Here is a 13,815-nt window from a genome sequence, read left to right on the forward strand (position 1 = left end):
GCTTGAAAAAATGAAAATAATTGTCATTGAGATGGAGGCGGATGAAGTGTTTATGACCCATCAATGATGACAAAAGGATACATCTGCTGTCGGGGGTCTGATTTAAAGGAAATGGTACTCTTTAAAAGTGTTGGGTTAGCTTTTAAACTAATGAGGAAGAATTTGACAAATCTAAATCAACCAAACTAGTCCAGGAACTTTCTCTTTTAAATGTACACCTGTATCTGTCAAGTCCTGACCATTCCCTGACCGGGAATTGAACCCGGGCCGGGCGGTGAGAGCGCCGAATCATAGCCACTAGACCATCAGGGAGTCCCATCGGTCAGATTTATTTTTGTAGATGTGATTTTCCTTTGTGTGTAATTTAGCATCTTTCTCATCTTTCTCTCATTTCCTCTTTTTTCCTCCTTTTCCTCTTACTTTTCGTCTTTTCCTTCTCACTCCCTCTTCCCCTTTTTCCTCTTCTTCCACCCCCCTATGAGACTGTTGATCCCCAGCTTTGGCGCAATGGATAAGAGTCTGACTTTGGACTCTAGGTTCGACTCCTGGCTACTCGTACTGTCTTAGTGACTAAATCCCTTGTTCGTCATTTCCACTTTACCCCCCAGTACAAATTCTACAAAGAAAATGTACATCTATAAAGAGCCAAATGATGAGTAATTAAAGTAATCTAAGCCTCTGGTGTCAGTCAACTACAACAATAATCAAGCTCTTGCTGTTGTTTTTCTGTTTTGGCTTGCTAATCATCTTTCCTTGAAAAAAAAAAATGTTTTCCCTGAAGGACAGAATCCGCAGTGCTAGATAAACCTATCCATAAAATTTTCATTTATTAGTCAACAATCAGGGAAAACGGGAAAATACCAGTACAGTTGATATTCAGAGTTCCCACTATGCTTTCATAACAACAAGGCCCTACTGGTACCAAGGGGCCGTGATCGTATAGTGGTTAGTACTCGCGTTGTTGCTGCAGCAACCCCGGTTTCCAATCCGGGTCACGGCAGCTTTGTGAAGCTAGTTCTCTGTAACGCCTCCAAATTGTTCCATCCTCTGTTTCTTTCTACATTGATAGAAACTTGAAGGCTCAGGATAAAGGTCCTGCAGGAGGCCCCACATTTTGGACTACAACAAAGATTTGACTGGCTGTCTGTATACTTGCCAACCAAGATCACCACTGTTTGCATAGAATGGTGTGAGAAGCCAGGTACTTCCAATGCTCTCAACATGCTATCTGTGGGGCAGTGGGTAATGCGTCTGACTACAGATCACAAGATTTAGGGTGACTCCTGGATAGTTGTTCTGTTCTTTAGCTATTACATTACTTGATCCTCACTTCCAAGTTACTCCTGTGCAACCTGTCTATCACAATAAATTTACACATATGAGGACCCAAATGATGTGTAAATAGCTTTTCAACATGTGCTAAAACAGCTCTAAATCCTTTAATTTAACTGAAGCACAGCTATCATCAAGCTCTCTATCTGTTGTTTTTTAGAATCAGCAGTACTAGATAAACTATCCCTGGAATTGTCAGTTGTTACTCATCAATTAGGGGAACCTAGAAAATAGCAGCATAATTGTGGATCCGATTTCCGACTATGCTATCACAACAACGCAGCGATTTTAATACCAAATGGTTGTGATCTTATAGTGCTTGTACTCTGCGTTGCGGTAGCTGCAGCAACCTCGGTAGGAATCTGGGTCACGGCATCTGTGAGAAGCTACTTTTCTGTTGTTTCTTGAATTACTACATCTTATGCTTTACTTTACATTGATAGAACTGCTAATTGCTATGCTTTGTATCAGCAGCAATATATTTTCAGTCTGTTGATGTTTAACAAATAATCTGTTGCTGCAAGTGAAATGTCTACAGTCCTCATACCTGCCGTAACACCCATAAAAACTGGAGCATAATACAATAAATACACTACACTACAGTGCAAGTACATAAATACATTACTGCTTTAACTATTACCGGACAGCGGGGGCACGGAGCAGAGCAGAGGGGCCGTTAGGGAGGAATCCTCCTCCGTGTTCAGCTCCATTTTGAACTGGCGGTAAAAAACTTAACGTTGGAACTTTATGATGAATAGAAATGTTGACAGGTTGATTTCTGTTAATAACAAACACAACTAAGGTCAATAGAAAAAGAAAATATATATAAATGAAAAGCCGTCTTTGTTCATCTTTCCACTGTTCCTACAATCTCCACTCTGGTCTGGTTGGAAACTAAAGGATCTAAACTAAAAGGATGTTCCTCTTTAACTAAAAGGTCTATCTCTGTAGGGATCCATCCCATAATGTTGTCACAAACTTAGAATAACAATCTGAGTCTGTCAGCAGCAACAACACAACCTTTAGTGGACGCTGACTTTACCTTTAAATTAGGAGTTTAAACAGAGACACAACAGGAAGAATAAATCCATCAAATCAAGTCCCCAATAATCAGCATGTGGCCTTGTTTTATTTCAGGTAGTCAGCATGGAGCTGTTCCACATTCCCAGACATTTAAAACAAGTCAATCATTGGCGTTATTCTACGAGTCAGATGAATAAATCAGCTGTTTGCTATTTGAGCTGCTCTGTTTCCTGCTGCTCCGTCATTCTTTAGTGTCCTCTGGAAACAGGTTGCTGTCCTTTATGTTTCTTTTGGATGACATCATCAGTGTCTTTGCTTTAGTCTGAAGAAACTCCAACAGATTTAAAACCACATGCAGTCACAGAAAATACAAACAGGGAATAGAAAATGTTAGACAAAGAATATCAAATGAAAAGTCCCCAAAGTAGGAAAATATTATGTTAATCTACTAAACAACAATAACTGGAGAGCATCCAATTAAACATGGCCGACTTCCAGTATGTCGGTAATGAAGAGAGGAATGTTTGGACAGATTACAGATTCATTTTATTTTTATTTAACCTTTATTTAACCAGGAACAATCCCACTGAGCTACAGTAACTCTTCATCCAGGGAGTCCTGCCAAGACAGGCGGCAATAAGTTTCATAATACATAAAAGACAGGACAATGGCTCCAAACTACACCACAAATCTCTATAGATACTACAACACAAACAAGACATTACACTTAACTTAAGCTAATGCAGACATACAACTTAAAGGGCACCTTGTTAAAAGAAATTACACTGTTCAGGCAGAGTTAACTTTAAAAGGTTTTAAACTGAATTTGACCCAAAGTCCAAATTCAGGCCTTCAGCACATTGTTTTTAAACATTAGTTTTTTTGCTGTGTAGTCTCGAGATGCTACTGATGGAAAGTTGGAGATTTAAAGGGTTCAAAAGTGTGTTCAAAGGTTAAAACTAATAGCCCTAGAGCAGCCATGCCTCGTCAAGGCCCAAATGAGAAAGCAGCCTGGAGAAGTACTATACTGAACATTGCTGTTTCTGTTCATCCTAAAGTCCTTAAACATGTATTTTCTAAATTATAGAAAAGATCACGTGACCGGTGCTTGCAAGGGTTGCTCAGAACTGAGGCCCTGCATCCTCCTCTGCATTTTACAATAAAACCAGGTTATTCTTTCTCATTCGACGTCAGTCATTTATTTGTTACCACTGTGACTTAGTGAAATGTCTGCAGGCACAAAAGGTCCTGGAAAAGCAAAAAATGTGCTTCAATAAGCGGTTAACAACGCAGTGAAGTAAGCATTGCTGCAACACATCAGGACAGAGCTTGAGAGGCAGGAAGCTACGGTACGGGACCTGGTTTAACGGCCAGACCCTGTGCAGGGAGACAACAGGCAGATAAGAAACTTGCATTGATGACGAGAAGAAATTTGAGTTTAAGCTAGCCAAAATGGAGGACAGATTGAGATAAAACAATGTGCACATTATTGGACTGAAAAGACGACTCAATGGGATTCCTGCAGAAACAGCTACTGGTTTGGATTCCCTCCTTACAGAACAGGGCCACCATCAACATGGACAGAGCATACAGAATCAATGGCAGGGGTACAATGACACATATACTGATTTGAAGGTGTCTGAGAGACCAGGACTGCCAAGCAGTCCTTCAGGGGTCATCAGGAAAGCCCGATCAGGACTCCAACGCAACGCTGCATTTTAAATAGTCCAAATTTTACAAGAAACTGGAAAAAAAATCAATAATAAAGTACAATAACATAAAAAGGTCCAAAGAAGTGTTAATATTTTAAGAGAGTACACTATGTGTATATGTGTGAATATGTGTTCATGTTATGTTGTCTTGCCACTAAATGTTCCTTCGGGATGAATAAAGTATATATCTATCTATAGTATCTATCTATCGTATCCACTATCTATCTATCTATCTATCTATCTATCTATCTATCTATCTATCTATCTATAGTATATTCTATCTATAGTATATATCTATCTATCTATAGTATCTATTTATCTATCTAAAAGTACATTCAACCAATACTACGTTTCCTCCAGTCCATTATGAATGCAGAACTCTGAGTTAGTGCTGCACAATATGGCTAAAATGATAATCATCACGTACATCACGTACACTTATGAGCACCCCTGTTGAACATGGTGTTTGTTAAGGACAATCCATGACTAACACAGAAGTCCACAACAGACACCACTCTGGTTCAGATCCGGCTGGCGTTCTCCCGATCAAGCCTCTCCAAGTATCTCCACCATTGCCTACGTGTGCGTTGAAGTCCCCCAGCAGAACTATGGAGTACTGGAGCCCCATAGAGAACTCTATTCAAGGTCTCCAAGAAGGCAGAATATTCCAAACTCTTGTTTTGGTGCATATGCACAAACACAGTCAGAGTTTTCCAATAAGTCCAATAATGTGGAAAAAATAATGTTCCTTAATAAAATTGATGAGTGGTCCCTGTCCCACATACCCCCCAGCCATAGTTACACAAGCACATCCTCTGTTTCCCCAAGCACTCTTACCTAATACCCAATGAAACAATACACAAATCTATCAATCTTTATTTTAAAAAGAATGCTGTCCCATTGTTAGTACACGTGAGTGTCACTAGTCTAAAGCCTCCTGTCCACTGTCTTGTCAGGATCATTTGGATGCAGCCTGGGCCCTTCACCAGGCGAGGTCCCTGTTACTGAAGCTTCTAGTAATGAACCCATTTTCAAACCAATTCCTCTAAGTCAGGGGTTCCCAAAACTTTCAGCCCGCGACCCCCAAAGTAACGGTGCAAGTGACTCGCGACCCCCGCCCCCCCCACTATAAACATTGCGCGCAACCGCGCACGCACTACAGGCGTATCCAAACATTAGCATATTGACAACACAAAATAACACAACAGCCATGACATTATTCTACAGTAATTTACTCATTACTTTAATTTGAACTTAATCTCACCTAATGAGGTGGATGTGCAGTATGTTAGGAGCACAGCAAGTTAAAAACCTCTATATTTTAATTTAAAATAGTTTTTATATACATTACACACTAGGCCAAAAAAAAGAAAATCCCTTTTACCTATTTCGGTCATACAGTATTCGGTATTTCGTGGTGTTGGTTTTAATCGGTCTGGAGTAACAACTGTGGGCATCAGCGATGGGGCGAAGGTAAAGCCCGGGTTGGTAACGCAGCTACCACCATGAGTACGGCGTGGATGGACTCCGTTCTGGACCAGAAGGCAGCGCCGGGCGCTCGCTCTGTGGACGGAGCGGGACACGGAGCTAGATGGCCGGTGGCTGCCTACGTGTTTATACAACTTTATACATCCTCAAACTGGCTGGAATCACACACATCCTCTCCAAGGAGGGCACCAGCAGGGACATTGTCTGGAGGAAGTTCAGGCAGAACTGGCAGAGGAGCTGAGACACGAGTTTAGAGGAGGAAAGGGAGCGGGGCGCGGTCCAAGCAGCGAGGGGGGCGCGGTCCGAGCAGCGGGGGGGGGGGGGGGGGGGGCGCGGTCCGAGCAGCAGGGGGGGGGGGGGGGGCGCGGTCCGAGGAGCAATGCGCACCACAGCAGACACCAACACGGAGGCAGTGACAGGTTACGTTAGGTTATAAATGTCAAAGAAAATACTTTTAGGTGTTATTTGCATGTTTACATACCATATTTTTCAGATGTGAATGGAATAATTACGTTTTACTATGCCATGATATGAGTTATTGAAGCACCTGGGCAACTCAAGTGTATAATTAAACACGTTAAATTGTACATTTTGGTGTTATTTCGTTTTTCTAAAGATATCCTAACACAGTACCTGCATTAAAATTGCAATTAGGTGTTTATCATGACAGATTATAGAGTTTAGAATCTTGCGGCGGTTCCAGTACTTTTGGAATCCCGGCAGTTGTAGTGTTAATGTTGGAGACCGCTACTCGGAAAGAAAGAAAATCAAAACAGCTGTTCCCTTTTTATTTGGTTGCTTGGTTTTATTTTAAATTTAGCCACTAGTTTTATCTTGTGTTAAAATCATGGCTAACATGCTATTTCTAATCGTTTTTAAATTTTTATTTTATTTCTGGAAATCAACTCGCGACCCCCCCTCTCTGGCTCGCGACCCCCCTGGGGGACCCGACCCCCACTTTGGGAATCACTGATGTAGTTTAATGTCATTGTTTTTTTCTTGTTTTTTTCCCCCTGCAGTATATGGTGAAGGATGAGAATCCATGTGTTTAAATGTGTTGTCCAAAGAGTGTCGGCTCAGAGCGGCTACCGAAAGAAAGAACAGGTGGCTGTCATGTGACCTGAGGCGGGAGAGGGAGCGTCACTTGGCCGAGGAGAGTCGCCTTCAAGCAAAAATACTAATACTGGAAGACCAGTTGTTTCTGGCCACAACAGTGTTTGATGGTTAGTGTTCGGGTGTAGTTGTGGTGTGCATGTTGTCTCATTTATAACTGGTCTTATGGTTGATTGTAGTATTTGTTAAACTGAAGTAAAAGTTACCATCTTACACTTAAAGTAATGTTACCAGCAATAGTTCAGGAAGTTGAACATGAATATTTATTGTTCTGATATTCATTATAAAATGTAAGTGTCCTTCTGTGTAACAGTCTGTTTACAATGTTGCATATGTAGATTGTGATTTTGGACAGTAAAAACTAAAACAGGGACGCTACATAAAGGTCGTTATTACTTGCATTTAATCTTCAAATATGCGTCACATCGCCTGAAATCTTAGACCCTCAGGATTCAGATAAGACCACATTCAAAAAATACTATGATATAAGCAAGTAAATAACTGCAATCAAGTAATAATACTGAAAAGGAAAGCAGCAATCAAAGTGTGCTAACTTACCTGCACATTCTTACATTTACCCGGTTCGGCGACATTGTGCCATTGAGTTTTTTATTTTTATTTTTATTTTTTTATGAGTCGCCAACAGTCCAAGGAATAGTAATATCAAAGCCATTTTGTCCAAATCTAGCCATTTGTCTCACAATCTTGAAGTTTCTGACCGAATTACAATGTAAACACGGGAAACAGTAGTTCACTTCCGCACATATTTTCCAATCTTTTTCCTCAAGCGAGAAGTCTAACTCTTAATTTGGGTGTCAACATTGTTCTGCAAAGTCTTACGAATCAAACCAGACCTCTCATGAGGCAATCTGTTCCCGGGATGCAGAGATGGACAGCTTGGAAGCCAATGAAGTCTGGGCATTCGATTTGGACCACCCTCGTTTCGATCAACAGTTATATCAACCAGTATCAATGTCATGTTGAGAGACCCTCCTATCTCTTTAGCCTATGAAGAGACAAATCCATCCATCCATGATAATATTCCATTGGGTTAGGGCGTGACCTAGTAAAGCCGTGCGTAATGGCTATTAAGTCTGTGCATAAACCGTGCGCTCTCGCAGACATCCATTGTAGAGCATTGGTGAGCGTATTGTTTATAAACAGAGACAGAGACTTTTAGCGATTTGTCTACTAGCTGGAAACATTATTACACACTTGTAAAGATGTTTGGAGGAAAAAAGTGGTTTATGGCGGAGGAGGCAGCTGCTATATTGGTCAAAAGACCAAATGAAGAAGTAATTTCCTCTTCTGAAAGTGAAGTTTACATACATTATTACATTATAATTATTTGAGTAGTTATAGTGTGAAATCTGATTTCTGTCGGAGTTTGTAAGCAAGGGGGAAGGGTGCTGTGTGTGTGCTTCTGTGTGCTTGTGGTCGAGCATGTACTGTAACAGTGTGGATCCTTGTGTGGACCACATTTCTGTGCTTAGTCTTGACATCTATTGTAATTAACATAAATTCACCTGTGCCTTTATAGAAGATTACACTGTTTTCTTTCTTTTAACTCTCTTTCACACAGTAGATGAGATTTGGATACTTTCTCAGACTGTGAAGGTAACCACATGGTGGAGGCCCAGCCATTGTTTTGCTGCACCATAAGCATATTCAACATATGGTGTGTGGGGGTGTAGCTCAGTGGTAGAGCATTTGACTGCAGATCAAGAGGTCCCCAGTTCAAATCTGGGTGCCCCCTGCAACGATGTGTGTAGGTGATCATCTTTATGATAGTACTTGGTGATACTGGATAAAAGCTTGCATTTAACTAATGTTGCTTCTTTCCAGAAGCCCTTGTGCTTTGTCCCCTCTCAGACTTCCTTGGATTGTGGTGGCACCTGAGTAGTGGATGCAGCTGCTGTCGTGGTCCTGCTGGACGCCCTGCACTACTACTATTATTAGTAATAGTTCTATTACCTTTACTGCTGCCATAATTACCACCAGTCCTCTTTTCATTCCATTTTCTTTCTTTCTCTCTCTCTCTCTCTCTCTCTCTCTCTCTCTCTCTCTCTCTCTCTCTCTCTCTCTCTCTCTCTCTCTCTACTAAGTAACATTTGCAAAAGGTAGTGGTGGGATTTGAACCCACACCTCCAGAGAGACTGGAGCCTAAATCCAGCACCTTAGACCACTCAGCCACACTACCTGCGCACACTATCACACCAAATCGTGACACACACACGGACCGTAACTAATGGTATGATCGTTAATGTCATTGGAAACAAACTTTTGCAAGGAAAAAGTCAATACTTTATTGAAAAAGGCCAGTACTTAATGTCTCCACCTGCTGAAGAGTAAACTTAACAGCATCTCAAATTTACTTCATCCATAAAAATAGAAACTGTGCTCATACCTGCCGTAACACCCATAAACACTGGAGCATAATACAATAAATATACTACACTACAGTCCAAGTACATAAATACAGTAAAATAGAAAGTGTAAAACATGTACATTTAAAGTGCTTGTTGTGCTGTCTGAAAATTGAATTATCACTGAATAAAAGAAGAAATCTGGGTAAAACTTGTAATGTTAATGTTGTATATGGCTTCAAAACCTGTAAATGCAACTGCTGTGGCTGGAACTCAAACCTGGGATAAATGCTTGCACTGCTACGATGTAAATCATAAACGAAAAGAAACACACCTGTTGTCTTTCTGCTGGACAATACAACGTTCACTGCAAATCTCTGAAATAACCATAGACCCACAATTTCCATTCACATGCTTTTGCTACTGTTCAACCACCTGTCACTGTATTTTCAGCATCAGTTGTGTTTTTTTGTCTTTTAAGCAGCTGCCCCGTGTGAGGGTTGAACTCACGACCTTCAGATTATGAGACTGACACTCTGCCTACTGCGCCAACGAGGCTATGAAAGTAGTGGCAATGGTTGGGAAAATTTCAGAAATACTAACAATGAAGTTGTTGGAGGAAGCGTGAGAATATGACCACAACAAAAGAAATGATAATTCAATGATGGTGAATGCGTTCAGAAAATGAAGAACATTGTTCAGAAAGCTTAATGAAGCTTCATTTGACCATAACTATTAACTACCTGAAAGAAATTAAGTCTCTGGAAATATTATGACCTAAGCAATTAGACAAAATAGTGCAACGTAATTTTGAACCGCTCCTAGAAAGAAACCATAGGTAGCCATTGAATTTGAAACTTCTGAAGTTATTGTTGATCTCAGAAACAATGATGAACGACGTATATATTCGTTATGCAAATACTCTGGAAGTCTACTTATTAAGAGTATGCATTCCCATTTTTCCCAATTGATTGAAAAAAGCCTTCCTGAGATTGTTGATCTCAGAAATAACCAGAATCACAACTTCCATGTATGTGCTATGTGCCAGTGTTCAATCACCTGTCACTGTATTTTCAGCATCAGATGTGTTTTTTATTTTAAAACACCTGCTCCGTGTGAGGGTTGAACTCACGACCTTCAGATTATGAGACTGACGCACTGCCTACTGCGCCAACGAGGCTATGAAAGCTATCGCAATGGTTGGGAAAGTTTCAGAAATACTAACAATTTTGGTCTTCAATCTTAATAAAAACAATGTATGTGGAGACCTATGTATTCACACAAAGGCTAAGATCAACCCTAGATGCTTTGTCATGACCCAGAACATATTTGTCCACTTTCTCATCTTCTTTTCTCACCAATCAAACTCAAAGCTCCCTTCCATTTTTTGCCAATCCTGAGAGACTTCATATCCATTTCTTGGCAATCAAAAAGGCGCCTTCCTAATGGCAACGCCCATCTCCATTTCCTACCAATCAAAACGCATTTTCTGCTTAAGAGAGACTTTGCATTTATAATTTGGAACTAACGAAGGCAAGGAGGTCTTCTCTGATATTATCTCTGGAAACAATAATAATTCATGTGCTTTGTTTGCTACTGTCGATAGGTTAACAAACCCTCCAGTACCAGTAGCATCTGAACTGTTATCTACCAAGGCCTGCAAGGACTTTGCCTCCTTCTTCATAGACAAAATCCAGAAGATTAGACAAGAAATAGTCAGTGCCTCCATATCCAGTACAGGATATGTGTTGTCACAGTGTTCAAGCAAAACTAGTTCCAATATGAAAGAATTTCATGCGATCAACCATAAAAACCTGTGAAGCATGCACGCTACCACTGAGCTACATCCCCTAAAGATTGTCAGATCCAGGGTGGCCCCGTGTTATCACATTCACATTCACAGAATCAGAAGTGCGTATGGCTATGCTAGCTCCCTTCGATAGCTCAGTTGGTAGAGTGGAGGACTGTAGAGGTATAGAACTGAAATCCTTAGGTCGCTGGTTCAAATCTGGCTCGAAGGAGCACCTTTTTTCCAGAGGCTACCTTCAAGGATCAATAAAGTGACCTAAAAGCACAATACTTCTTCCCAAGACATAACAAAAAACAAAAACAAAAAATAGGTGTGGGAGACAGAGTTAAGCCCTGACAGAATAGAGAACTACAGACAAACCATGTGAAATAGTGCCAAGTGTGACCAGAAGAACTGGAAAAAAACTAGAACTATAAAGTACAAACCTTTCTTTAAGAAATCTTTATTGTGCTCACAAGGGCCCTTATTTATGAAATGTGCATACGACCTAAAACAGGCGTAGGACGGGGGTACGCCGATTCCTACGCAGAGTACGGCATTTATCAATTTGAACGTGAGCGCGGGCTGCGAAAAAAATCTCAGGTCTGGTCCCACCTTCATGAGCCGTCTCTCTGCCTGCATATTTGAGTGGGATGCAGGGGACCTCTCTCTGTTACGAGCAACTGGGAGGGGCAAACGGAAGGGACCTCATGGTGGTGCCACTGCTGGACCAGGTGCGCATGGAGCACATCAAGAAGGGCACTATCAAGAAGGGGGGTGTTGTCCTGACCAAGTATGGCTGTGCCAGAGGGACCACGTCTCTGGAATTCTTTCATTGCCACCTGACCAGGTTCATTCTGTCTAAGTAGTATGTGTTTCATGATTGTACTTTGGTTTTTGAATGGTAAATGAACCACTGTGCTGGAATTTGTAATCAAAAACATGACCTTTCCCATTTTGACAAACTGTTTTGAACACTTGAGGTATTTCAATGGTCTTTGGTCTTGGACAGTTACCTTCCAATCTAAAACTGTATATCCTATTGTCTCTGGAACAATAGTTGGCAGTTGGAGGAGTAATGGCTCTTTACAGTGAATTTGCAAAAGAAGATGTTCACAAGTTCAGCCCAGGTAAATGCACAGACCTAAACCTCCTCACTTAATGCTGGTTACAATATTTTAAACTCAACAATGCCAGAGAAAAATGACAAAGAGTGACAACATTTTCCAATAAAGTATTGGCTTTTTCCTTGCGAAAGTTTTATTCCAATGACATTGACAAATATACCGTTAGTTACAGTCCCTGTGTGTCTCACGATGTGGAGAACTGATACATGCAGGTAGTGTGGCCGAGTGGTCTAAGGCGCTGGATTTAGGCTCCAGTCTCTCTGGAGGCGTGGGTTCAAATCCCACCACTGCCATTTGCTGACGTTACATGGGTGGAAGACAAACCATATGTCAATTTGAATCAGTTACATTATACTCCTATGACATAGCTTGGTGAAGTGACTAAAGTCATTAGTGGCAATGTATTAGACTCCTTGCTGAATCTGTTGTTTTTATCTTTACTGGCAATTCCCTGTTTTTAAATGAACACCCAATCTTAAGTGTTCAATGTGAAATACTCATTCATCAACAAAATTGTCTGTAACTATGACGGGGCGCATACGCTACCAATACCATCCAAAGACTGAGACTGCAGGTATATGTTAAATGCCCGTATATGTTTAACGTGTTCATATGTTCTGTTAATTTTCACAATGTTTAAAATCTTCAGTTAACCTAGTCATTCTCCATTTCCCCACAGTAATCCCTCAGCTTTCTTGTGCGCACATTTTAACATCTAAAACTACGGTGCCATTCCTCGCCTAAAACAACATGAGTCATTCCAGTAAGTGAAAAGGAAACTCACATCTACAAAGATAAACTTGATATATGTGACTCCCTGATGGTCTAGTGGCTAGGATTCGGCGCTCTCACCGCTGCGGCCCGGGTTCAATTCCCGGTCAGGGAATGGTTAGGACTTGACAGATACAGATGTAACATCTGAAAGAGAAACTTTTTGGTTAACTTAGATATGTTAAATTCTTCCTCATTAGTTTAACGCTAGAACCCCAACACTTTTAAAGAGTATCATTTCCTTTAAATGAGACCCCCGACAACTGATGTATCCTTTTGTCGTCTTTGATGGGTCATAAATACTTCATCTGCAATTATATCATAATTTATCTAACAATTATTTTCCTTTTTTAAACAGTAACTAAACCCCTGACCAACATTTTTTGCCTGATAACCAATGTATGTGAGTGTCAAGTAAAGTTATTGTTGGATTCAGGTCCAAATGTGGACATTTTAGTGCAATGCAAAGGTGCATAACAGATTGCTTTCTACTTACCTGGAGCGATGCAGAGCAGGGGGGGGCAACTAGTCAAGGAACAGCAAGAGACTTGGTATTTAAGACTATAAACTGACTACGTGACAGATGTGTAATCTGTCATCTCCTGCCTTCTGAAGCTCTAGCCAGGCGCCATTCCTCTTCACCATCTACACCACAGACTTCAACTACCACACAGAGTCCTGCCATCTTCAGAAGTTTTCTGATGACTCTGCTGTGGTTGGATGTATCAGCGAGGGGGACGAGGCTGAGTACAGAGCTGTGGTGGGGGACTTTGTCACATGGAGTGAGCAGAACCATCTACAGCTCAACGTGACAAAGACCAAGGAGCTGGTGGTGGATCTAAGGAGAGCCAAGGCAGCAGTGAGCCCTGTTTCCATCCATGGAGTCAGTGTTGACATTGTGGAGGACTACAAATACCTGGGAGTGCACTTAGACAATAAACTGGACTGGGCCGAGAACACTCAAGCCCTCAACAGGAAGGGCCAAAGCCGTCTCTACTTTCTGAGGAGGCGGAGGTACTTCAACATCTGCAGGACAATGCTGAGGATGTTTTATGAGTCTGTGGTGGCCAGTGCTATCCTCTTTGCTGTTGCAT

At 41.2% G+C, this 13,815-nt stretch overlaps 5 non-coding genes across 5 annotated transcripts; 4 read left to right on the plus strand and 1 right to left on the minus strand.

The window, feature by feature from the left end:
* Positions 1 to 8,352: 8,352 nt before the first annotated feature.
* On the plus strand, positions 8,353 to 8,424 carry trnac-gca (transfer RNA cysteine (anticodon GCA)). Its single transcript has one exon. It is a non-coding gene; the product is annotated as a tRNA-Cys (tRNA).
* A 362-nt stretch (positions 8,425 to 8,786) lies between these two features.
* On the minus strand, positions 8,787 to 8,868 carry trnal-uag (transfer RNA leucine (anticodon UAG)). The gene has a single exon. It is a non-coding gene; the product is annotated as a tRNA-Leu (tRNA).
* Positions 8,869 to 10,967: 2,099 nt separating this feature from the next.
* On the plus strand, positions 10,968 to 11,055 carry trnay-gua (transfer RNA tyrosine (anticodon GUA)). The gene is given in 2 exon segments: positions 10,968 to 11,004; positions 11,020 to 11,055. It is a non-coding gene; the product is annotated as a tRNA-Tyr (tRNA).
* A 1,106-nt stretch (positions 11,056 to 12,161) lies between these two features.
* Positions 12,162 to 12,243, plus strand: trnal-uag (transfer RNA leucine (anticodon UAG)). Its single transcript has one exon. It is a non-coding gene; the product is annotated as a tRNA-Leu (tRNA).
* A 521-nt stretch (positions 12,244 to 12,764) lies between these two features.
* On the plus strand, positions 12,765 to 12,836 carry trnae-cuc (transfer RNA glutamic acid (anticodon CUC)). The gene has a single exon. It is a non-coding gene; the product is annotated as a tRNA-Glu (tRNA).
* Positions 12,837 to 13,815: the final 979 nt, after the last annotated feature.

The sequence above is a fragment of the Etheostoma spectabile genome, unplaced genomic scaffold (assembly GCF_008692095.1).
Source record: "Etheostoma spectabile isolate EspeVRDwgs_2016 unplaced genomic scaffold, UIUC_Espe_1.0 scaffold00019204, whole genome shotgun sequence".
Taxonomy (NCBI): Eukaryota; Metazoa; Chordata; class Actinopteri; order Perciformes; family Percidae; genus Etheostoma; species Etheostoma spectabile.